We start from the raw sequence: 11,890 nt of genomic DNA on the forward strand, positions 1-11,890 counted from the left end.
CAGGTGACTGTGACGTCTGCAAAAATCGTCACTCGAAATTGGATAGAACCGGATTTCATTTCAGAGTCGTGGACTGCAGACGCTTGATGCAAAACGGTACTCAATCAAGAGACTGTTGTGCTTTTGATAGCGATGCACGATAAAAATGGCAGAGTAAGTGATTGCAACACTGCATGAAAAAATAAAGATTGTATTCAATTTTTTATGCCTATTTGAGCCTAACAGAGTAGTATTTGAAGCCAAATGCATGGAATTATAAAAGGGAATTCACGAATTGGGTCTGGTAATACATACACAGCCCAGGATTGTTAGCCGCCGAAAAACTTGAATTACCAATAAAATCTGAATATTCCACATATTATTAGTCTAAATTATGGCAAAACTGTGAGTACATTATACAGAGAAGGTTTTTATTGTTATTCTTAGCTTTAACCTCGGCAACACCTTACGTTAATGATATTTTTATTTCGGTTCGTACTTTTAATTTTTTCAAGGGTTTGTTTGGCTGGCTACAGGGTTATGGGGTGTCCCTTACAAGGTGTCAGCACTGCCATTCCTCTTAACTTTTCTCCTTACTAAAATATTCCAGAAAATAATCATTGGGTACTACGCTTAACGTATTCTCCATCTTGAAGATAGTGGTCTGTATATGCAAGAGAATTACAAAACTGATAGCCTTCGAGTTTCTGTAACTTTCCACAAGGTTATGAAGTCAGAATATCCTCTATAGTAATATCATATAAAGAAAACAGTAATAAATAAGCCAGGGATGTTTAAAATGACAACGAAAGTGATATGGGTTACAGGATTTCGAAGTTCAAATGCTTGTTCAGCTTTGTCTGCAGGGAGAAATTGGATGTAATTCTTATACAAATTAATGGAAATTACATCTGTTTGTGATACATATCGTTATATTTGAATTAGTCATATTCCCAGGGCTGCTTCTCAATTTCCTATCGCAACCTGGAATTTTAAGATTGGTAATTCTGAGTAACAAATTCCGATGTATTTCAACCTCGATTTTCGAATTCACACGAATTTTAGCAAACTCAAGAGAAGCTTTGAACCAGAAACAATTAATTTTATTGAATATATTTCCAAAATAGAAAAATTTCAATTAAAACAACATTTAAAGGATTGATGATATTTTATACTTATAGTTCTTGATGCTCATGAGTCCCAACTTTTGAGACTTTTAAACAAGAGAATTTTAAGATTTTTCTGTCACTTACTCACTTTTGGATCGAAAATATGAAAGTAATCCTTATGGGAATCAGTTAACTTCATTATTTCATTAATTTTCAAAATTAATAGTTCGTCATTTGCCCTTAATAAATTGAGTGTTAAAGCCCCTAATAATGTTGGCAAGCCTGCTTCCTCTCCGGATAAGGAGCATCCATTGATTGTCACCAGAACGAAGAACTTCAAAACATTTTACGTTCTTCAAAACGTCCCCTTATTACGGTTCAGTTTTAGAGATATAGAACTTCCTTTACCATATTTATCATATATATTGATAGAGGATTTATTCGCGTCTTGCTAAAACAATATATGGTAGTTTCGTCTTCAAACGACCATACTTCATCCAAAGACTGCCATAGCACTCAACAGATGTCTTTGGTGTAGCCTACAATCTTGTTAAAAAATTACATGATAAAGAATACGATCATATATTTAGTATTCCTAGCACTACTAACAAGCAGAAACCTTCTTTGTATTACTAGTAATACCTTTCGTCAGGTAATGGTATAAATCTTTATCTTTATGGTATTTTTATTTGATTTATGAAATTTAGGCGAGCAGCAGACGAGATTACTAGAGTTTACCATTAATCTATCTTTTACGTGTTCTGTTCAGGTAGAAAAAATTGTCTTCATAGAAAATGGTATTTCAGGATATTTGGATACTTAGAAAAATAGCTCTCTCTCTCTCTCTCTCTCTCTCTCTCTCTCTCTCTAGTTATAGCAATAATTTTCGCCTTATTTCGAAGTGAAAAGGGAACTTGCTTCCAGAATCCACTACAGGAATTGAGGAACAATTATTCTATAGGAATTAGAAGCCGAAAAGAGCCGTTATAAGGAAGAGGCGAAAATAGCGGAGACGTAAGACTACTACTACTTCAACTTACCTGCTTGAAGGCGTATTATTTTTCAGAGTTGAAAATGTGTGAAATTAAGGAAAACACGCTTCCATAATCGGTGCAGATTGATTCAGCCATGTAAGGACAACGCTTTTTCCCTATTTTCATTGTAACCAATCATCAAGTCGCGTTGTTCTTACTTCCATCCGATAGAGCGTTCCGCGGCCTTTCCGCCGATGTATAACACATGCAATTCCATTATTTGTACGCTTTATTATATCTAAATGAATGTCTGTAAGAAAACACAAATTTACCGTCTCAGAGTCATTTCTGTTTGCGGTGCGAGACTGCACTACATAGCCGTCCGCACCTGTCTATGTCAACCTAGTTTGTCTGTAAATAAATCATCAGTACCCAGCTACCTGTCTTAATCTCTGGTCCTCACAACTGGTGACCTCCCAGAGTTGGTGACACAAACGGTTTAGGCCCAGCCTTTAACGGACTAATTACGGCCGCTCACCTTGAGAGAACCTTTAACGGACTAAATACGGCGCCACAGTTTAGGTCTCTGAAAACTCCACTGCGAGGACGACACCAACGCCATTAACGGACTAATCACGGCACTGCTTCCCAGCGTGTTTTGGCGTTTATTTCTAGGACGGGTAGCTGGGTGCTGGTCACCCAACACAGAATTCAGGCGGCGGTTCAAGAAACATCCATCCGATGTCGCGGCCTCCTTTGTCTCACCAGGGGGACGCCAGATATCTTCTCGACCCGCCGCAACTGCGGGCCTCCTCGGTTTTTCCCCCGGCGCCATTGCCGCACCTGCGAGTCCCCAGACGAAATCCCCTGCCTGCCTGCGCCACTGCTACACCCAGGGATGTGCTTTACCCACCCGACGTCGCTATACCCAGGGACGTGCTTTACCCACCCGATGTCGCTGCCTGTGGGCCTCCCCTGCCTGCCGACGCCGTTGCTATACCGAGGGACCTGCTTTACCCACCCGACGTCGCTGCCGCACACGTGGGCCTGCTCGGCCCCCTGACGTCGCTGCCTGTGGGCCTCTTCAAACCCTCGACGCCGCCGTTATTCCTGGGGCTCGCTCGGCCTTCCTGACATCGATGCCACACCTGTGGACCTGCTCACCTTTTCCAACGCCGCCGCCTGTGGTCCTCCTCGGCCCACCGACACCGCTGCCACGCCTGTGGGCCTCCCCTGCCTGCCGACGCCGCTACCTGTGGGTTTCCTCGACCTGTTGACGCCGCTGCTCACCTGTGGTTCCGCTCTGCCCGTGGGACGCCGCTGCCGCACCTGGGGTTCCCCACGGCCCGTCCCACTCCACCACCACACACAATGCAGCTCTCTCTCGCAGTCTTGGTCGCCCGGCACACAGTAGAACCCCCCAGGCTACCACCAGGGGAGGCATCCTGTCGATCGGCAAAACCGAAGGACTATACTCGAGGACGCCCCACATCAAGTGCCACAACGACACGGGGTCGCCCCTGCCTCAAAGATTGTCATCCAATAATTACTCCATAATCATTGTCTTGGGGCGGAGTATTTGTAAGGACAACGCTTTTTCCCTATTTTCATTGTAACCAATCATCAAGTCGCGTTGTTCTTACTTCCATCCGATAGAGCGTTCCGCGGCCTTTCCGCCGATGTATAACACATGCAATTCCATTATTTGTACGCTTTATTATATCTAAATGAATATCTGTAAAAAAACACAAATTTACCGTCTCAGAGTCATTTCTGTTAGCGGTGCGAGACTGCACTACATATCCGTCCGCACCTGTCTATGTCAACCTAGTTTGTCTGTAAATAAATCATCAGTACCCAGCTACCTGTCTTAATCTCTGGTCCTCACAGCCGAATTAGGAACATTTCCGTATAAAATAAAAGCTGAGAACAAGAGAGAAATAAGGTCATCTAGCCAAAATAGGGTTAACTTACTATGAATTAGTTACCCATTCAATGACGTCTTGGAAATATTTTACAAGACGACTCGCCAAAATCTCGAATGAAATATTTTATTTTTTTTATAAAATATAGCATTTTCTAGGCATAATGTATATCGATACTTAATTTTATCTGCGTTAGTGTCCATAAATTGGTTAGTGATTGACTTTAGAAAGATGGTTGGAAAAGGCAATAAAAAATGAAATGAAATATGTGGTTTAGATCAGAAAGCTATTTCAATATTAACTCCTCCTCCGGCTTCAGAACATGTCTCTGTTGGTAAGGCCGAGTCCAGAGGTCCTTCCCTCCTTCCTTCCATACTTTTGCTTCTTTGTCAACGGAGAGGTTTGGGTGCACAAATATTCAAGTGTTTATTGGATATTTTGGTGACTGTGTTTTTAAAATTAACTGTCGTATCAGTAACATATGATGAATTCTCTTATAATATCACTTTGGTTAATTGTTTGATTGTATGTCTTTTATGTATGTGTGGGGGGCGGGAGGTGGATCCATTCAAAAAGACTAATGTCATTAGACTTTTACTATGTCTCCCATTGCTAATGAAGGTGATACCTTCAGGAATTTGAATCAGCCCTGTAGAATTCCTCTGTAATTTTCAAGCACACTCACTTTTCTTGCAAGAAAAAGGATATACTATCAGATGGTTTTTAATGTTTGCAGCAACAAAATTCAAAGTAAAATTCTCCCAGACAATCAAGTCTCATTTCAAATACTTTTTGTTCTGGTTATAATCCCATGATGGCCACTTACTCTAATAAACTGGGATTGTGTGTGTGTATATATTATATATATATATATATATATATATATATATATATATATATATATATATATATATTTATTTATATATGTGTGTGTGTGTGCGCGTGTGTGTATGTGTATACTATTATATATTATATATATATATATATATCTATATATATAGTATAAAGATATATATATATATTATATATATCTATATATATATATATATATAGATATCATATATATATATATATATATTATATATATATAAGATATATATATGGATATATATAAAAATATATATATATATATATATATATATATATCTATATATATATATACTATATCTATATATATATATATATATATATATATATATATATATATATATACATATTGGGGCTATATAATATATAAGATAAGATATAATATAGATATAGATCTTATATATATATCATATATATATATATAGATATATATATATATATATTTTTCTATATATATGATATCAGATATAGATATCGATATAGATATAGATATAGATATATATATATATATATATATAGTATATATATATATATATATATATAGATATATATAGATATAGATATAGATATAGATATAGATAGATATAGATATAGATATATATATATATCATATATATCCATATATATATATATATATATATATATATAGTATATATTAGATATATTGAGTATATATATATATCTATAATATAATATATATATATATATATATCATATATATATATATATATATATATATATGTATATATATAATATATCTATATAATATCATATCTATATATATATATATATATATATATATATATATATATATATAATATATATATATATATATATATATTGCAAATGTTCAAAAAAAAAATACTCGTAGATTGTGGAGTTCCACAAGGTTGAATACCCATGGTGTTCACTTTTTCTTACTGAAAAATCTGAGGTGGTTAAGGTTTAGGACCCCATAAACCGGCCCCCCCTCCACCTCTCTCTCTCTCTCTCTCTCTCTCTATCGTAGTAGCCATCTTGCTTGGTGAGACGTACCCGCGTGAAGTCACAATAATCAACAGATATCACAAGTTTAACATACGACTAGAATTTGAGAAATATCTAGAAGTGTTCGTGAACTATCGGTGATAAGATTAGTGTGAAAATAGTAGGATAAAGCGTCTTCTAAGTTAGTTTATCAAGTGTAATACTATAAATCAGAACAAGATGGCAGTAAGTTCCAACTGCGGGAAAAGGTGGCGTAATTTGGCGTGTTTAGCAGATTCGCAATACGATGAGGTAGCAGGAAGGGAACTGGCATTTCTCATCTATGAAATCAGCAACAGTCCTAACCAAAAAAGATACACAAAAGCATTCATAGATATATTAGAAGGATATAATCCTTCAAACTGGAACAAATCTAATGAAAACATCTTGAAAATAATTGAAGAAGTTCCAAATAAAATCCAAGTGGTCAAGAGACTCATAAAGAAAATATACATAAACCAACATATTCCGACAAAGAAAATGAATAAGGTGAATCTTGTGAATATACTAATTGATGCATTAGGAAAAAGAATGCCAAAAGCATGCAAACTGTGTAAGGTTTGGTATAGCATAGTCAATCCACAAAACCTAATCAGAAAATGTGCTGCATGCAACATTCCGACCCATCCACAGTGTGCTGAGGTAATACAAGATTTGAGAAAAGAAATACATAGAATCCTTTTTTGTTCAACCATGTCTATTCATGGATAGGAACAATGTTATTAATCAAGATTGAATGTACAAATAGTTGAGGATGAAGAAGAAGGAGAGAAAGAAGAAGAAGAAAAGAAGAAAAAGAAGAAGAGGAAAACGGAAGAAAAGTAAACAAAATGAAATGACAGAAAAAAATAAGGAAAAACAAAGAACAAGATAAAAGTATGGATGCAGAGATACTCATTGATACTACATATGAGGCAATAAAGCAGCATACCTACGAAGAAATAAATTACGATATGACAACAGAAAAGCAAATCCCGAAGAGGCTCTACCCAGATCTATACAATGACGGGAAAGAGGAAAAAATAGACAAGAAGACAAAATCTGCAACCTTTTGAAAAGAGGGAATTGCAGATTTGGAGAAAGATGTTACTACAACATCCTAAGATATGTCAAAAACTATGAAATATATGGTAAATGTGCATACTTAGATGGATATGGGGATGATTGCAGAGATCTGCATCCAAAAAATATGTAAAAACCTAAAAGAAGGAAAAGGATGTAAGTTCGACAAAAAATGCAAATATATGCACCCTGTAGCCATGAATCATAATCAAATAAATAACCAACCAAGTAATAAAATCCAAAATAAGAAAGAAACAAAAAATTAAATGAGAGAAATCAAGATATCAGGTAAAAGAGAAAAGCAAACCACCATGAGATATGCAGAGGTGTCAGCAAAAAATTTCAAAGCATCAGCTCCGAAATTCTACTCAAGAGATAATAACTGTATTTATTATGCAAGAGGATATTGCAGAAACGGAGAAAATTGCAGATTCAGACACAAAATTAATAATTATGATGAAGGAAGATCAAATATTATGGAAAAGTTGGATTTTTTAATGTCAGAATTTCTGGAAATGAAAAAAAGAACAACATACCAGAACAGGAAAGAGACATGGGAAAATCCTTATTACTATCAGTATTAAATGAAGGAGAAAACACGCAAACCATCATAGTGATGAATGCGCAGGGTTTAGTTACGAGTAACTCAAAAAGAAAAATAGAGTACTTAGAAGAACTAACCCAAAATGAAAAGAAAATAGATATAATGAATATAAGTGAAACCTGGTATTCCCAAGAGACTGGGAATGATGATCAAATAAAAGGGTTCCAAACTTATAGATCAGATAGAAAAAATAGGAATCAAGGGGGAACCGCAATATATGGGAAAGACAAAAAACAAGGAAAAATAATGAGAAATATAGTAACTCAGAATGTGAACTAATAGCGGTAGAATTTGAATCTGAAAAATTGATGAACATAGTAATATATAGACCTCCTAATACTAAAGAGTTTGACTTAATATTGAAAAATTGGATGATATATGTAGAAATCACAAGGACTGGACTATTCTCCTATCTGGTGACTTCAACTTTCCTTTCGTAGAATGGAAGAACGAATAGGAGATTGTGGTTGTACTTATACATATAAAAAAGAGAGTAATAGTAGTGCAGAAGATAAGAGGCAATTTGAAAAGCTATTAGATATGCTACTAGAATACAACATTCAACAAATAAATCACCTGCCAACAAGAAAGGAAAATACTTTAGACCTAGTATTTGTGAACGAGATGAATTATGTTAAAGAAATAATAGTTTATAATGCGAGTATTTCAGACCATAATGTCATAGAATTAACAGTTCATTCCAAAGCAAGTGAAAATAGAGATAAGCAAGAAATGAAAAAGTGGGAAGGATATGCGGGAAAATACGAACTTCTTTACAGTTAAAAATATGAAAATTGGGTCAGAAATTAATGAAGAATTAAACAAAGATTGGGATAACATTTTCGTAAGTGATGACATAAGGGTAAATACGGAGATATTATATAAAATATTGGAGATAATAGTGGAAAAATATATACCGAAGAAGAAAAGTAAACATCATTCATGCATACCAAGAGACAGAAGGATCTTGTTCCAGAAAATCAGAAAGTGGAAAAAAGGTCTTGCAAAAGAAAAAATGCATGGAAAGTTTATAGAACTAAAAAGTAAGATAGAAATGCAGAACAAAAGATATACAATCAAAAGAAAATGAAAAACGGGACTTGGAAGAAAAACCCTATTAAATATCAAGCAAAACCCCAAACTATTATACTCATATGCGAAGAAGATGAATAAAAGAAGAATAGAAATAGGCCCTCTGAGAATTGAAGGGAGATTAACGAATGAAAAAAAAGGAAATTTGCAACATACTGGCAGAACGATATTAGAGAGAATTCACCCCTAGAATAGATAATGAAGATAATGATATAGAAGTAAGGGATGAAAATATGAATATTTAGCTGACATAGATATTAATGAAGCTGATATTGTGCAGGCTATTAATGAAATTAAAAATGGAGCTGCTGCAGGGCCTGATGGAATTCCTGCTATTTTGTTAAAGAAAGTAGTTCATTCTATCGCAAAGCCACTTGCAATATTATTAAGACAAAGTGTAGATACAGGCAAGATATATGATGAGCACAAATTAGCATATATTACCCCTACTTTCAAAAGTGGATCAAGACTAGAGCAAGTAATTATAGGCCTGTGAGTCTAACATCACATATTATGAAAGTGTATGAAAGGGTAATGAAGAAAAATATTATGAAACATTTAATAAAAAATAATTTGGTTTATAAAGGACAACATGGTTTCGTACCCGGAAAAAGTACACAAACCCAACTGTTAGTCCACCGTGAAAACATATTCAAAAATATGAAAAGCGGAAATGAAACAGATGTGGTTTATTTAGACTTTGCAAAAGCTTTTGATAAAGTAGACCATAATATATTGGCGAAGAAATTAGAAAACACAATATCGTGGATAAAGTAGGAAGATGGTTAAAAGAATTTTTACACAACAGAAAACAGATAGTTATTGCAAACGACGAAATCGGATGAAGCCAAGGTAATATCCGGTGTGCCGCAAGGTACGGTGTTAGCTGCAATACTGTTTGTTATTATGATTGAAGACATAGACAATAATGTTAAGGATTCGGTAGTGAGTAGTTTCGCAGATGACACAAGAATAAGTAGAGAAAGAAATTACTTGTGATGAAGATAGGAACGCTCTACAAAGAGACCTTAACAAAGTATATGATTGGGCAGAGGTAAAATAGGATGGTATTTAACTCTGATAAATTTGAATCAATAAATTATGGAGACAGAGAAAGAAAGCTATATGCATATAAGGGACCTAATAATGAGACCATCACAAATAAGGAAGCAGTTAAAGACCTTGGTGTGATGATGAATAGGAAACATGTTATGCAATGATCAAATAGCAACTCTGTTGGCAAAATGTAAAGCAAAAATGGGAATGTTGTTACGGCACTTCAAAACAAGAAAAGCTGAACACATGATTATGCTTTATAAAACATATGTTCGTAGTCCACTTGAATATTGCAATATGATATGGTACCCACACTATCAAAAGGATTATTGCACAAATAGAGAGTGTACAAAGGTCCGTTTACAGCTAGAATAGAAGAAGTTAAGGACCTAGACTACTGGGAAAGACTACAATTCTTAAAATTATATAGTCTAGAAAGGAGAAGAGAAACGCTACATGATAATTCAGGCATGGAAACAGATAGAAGGAATAGCAGAAAAATATCATGGAACTAAAAATATCAGAAAGAGCAAGCAGAGGTAGATTAATAGTGCCCAAAACTATACCAGGAAAAATAAGGAAAGCACACAGGACATTAATCCACTACGCACCAGCATCGATAATGCAGCGTCTATTCAATGCGTTGCCAGCTCATCTGAGGAATATATCAGGAGTGAGCGTAGATGTGTTTAAGAATAAGCTCGACAAATATCTAAACTGCATCCCAGACCATCCAAGATTGGAAGATGCAAAATATACCGGAAGATGTACTAGCAACTCTCTGGTAGACATTAGAGGTGCCTCACACTGAGGGACCTGGGGCAACCCGAACAAGATGTAAGGTCTGTAAGGTAAGGTCTGTAAGGTCTCTCTCTTTTAAAGAAAGTCGTAAGGCTACGTGAATGTCCATCATTTGTTTTTAAATGTATCATTTTAGCCTATTGAGATTAGGCTAAATTGATACAAATTATCTCATTCTAACAAATCGAGGTCATTTTGTGCTTCTACTGGCATGAATAGGGTCATCGATAAATGTTTGACAGTACACACACCACACACACACACGAAGTTTCCAGTAAAACCTTGGCCCAAAGAGCTCCCGCTGGCGTCCTCCCTTCCATAGTGTCCAGTTCGACAGTTGTAGACAACAGAACTTCTTCAACTGGTTGAAAACAAACCTGCGAGGATTTCCAAGGAAGCTTTTTGGTTGATAAACGACCATTTCTTTGGAGAATCCTTCTTGGTCTCTTGTGTTTGTCATTTCCATCTGACTCGCCTATATATATCATCATGCCAATGAAAATCTGATTTTAAAAAACGCTAGACAGGCCTTGAGCTAAAGCGACATCCGAATCAGTTACGTAAGCGACTGCTATATATGACTTAGTAGACCCATTAAAAGTGGTACAATGTTTTTGATTGGCTCCATGTGAAAAGGGTTCTTCAGCTTCTGAACAATTCTCTGTCACTGTGATATTTTCTGATCGGCTTTCAATCTTCATGCCAAATTTTATCGCACAGCTTTCTGTTGCTTAGAAGGGTAGTTCCGTAACTTCAAAATATAAGTGGGATAGCAAAACTAACTATGATAGACTTTAGTTAGTTTTGTTAGTAATGTGGCCATTAGGAAACCACGAAGTCCTGAATGCACGGAGCCCAGTGAAGTCCTTGAGGCCTTTTGCTTCCTTCAAGGCGATGGGAGGCATTCACAGTCTCCTGCTGAGGAGGAGGAGGAGGAGGTCGCACTACCCACAAACAATTCTTCTTGTAGACGTATAATATCATTTCAATAATTTTGCTTGTATTTCTATCTATCTATAAATCCCTAAATTTTAAAGTACGATAAGTGAAGTTAAAAATAATAACTGTCGAAGAGCAAACATCATAATTCAGTTGATGGAAATCTGATAGCAAGGCTCGAGATGACACGGCCTTTAAATGTCATTATTAGTGTCTATCAATCGACGAAAATGAGGGTCCATTTACAGCTGCTCAATTTGGGCAACATCGGTAATCAACGGCCAAGTAGTCGCTGACCCAACCCAGTATCACAAATTAGTTACTTAATTTATCTATTAATCTGTAATTAAAGTGACTGAATCGTCACGAACTTGCTTAAATAGGGGAACAGCCGTGATCACGGGTCCATTGCCTGCCTATACCAGGTGGCGGACGATGAAGGCTTCCAGTGGGACC

The sequence above is a fragment of the Macrobrachium nipponense genome, chromosome 47, assembly GCF_015104395.2.
Source record: "Macrobrachium nipponense isolate FS-2020 chromosome 47, ASM1510439v2, whole genome shotgun sequence".
In the NCBI taxonomy this organism is placed as follows: domain Eukaryota; kingdom Metazoa; phylum Arthropoda; class Malacostraca; order Decapoda; family Palaemonidae; genus Macrobrachium; species Macrobrachium nipponense.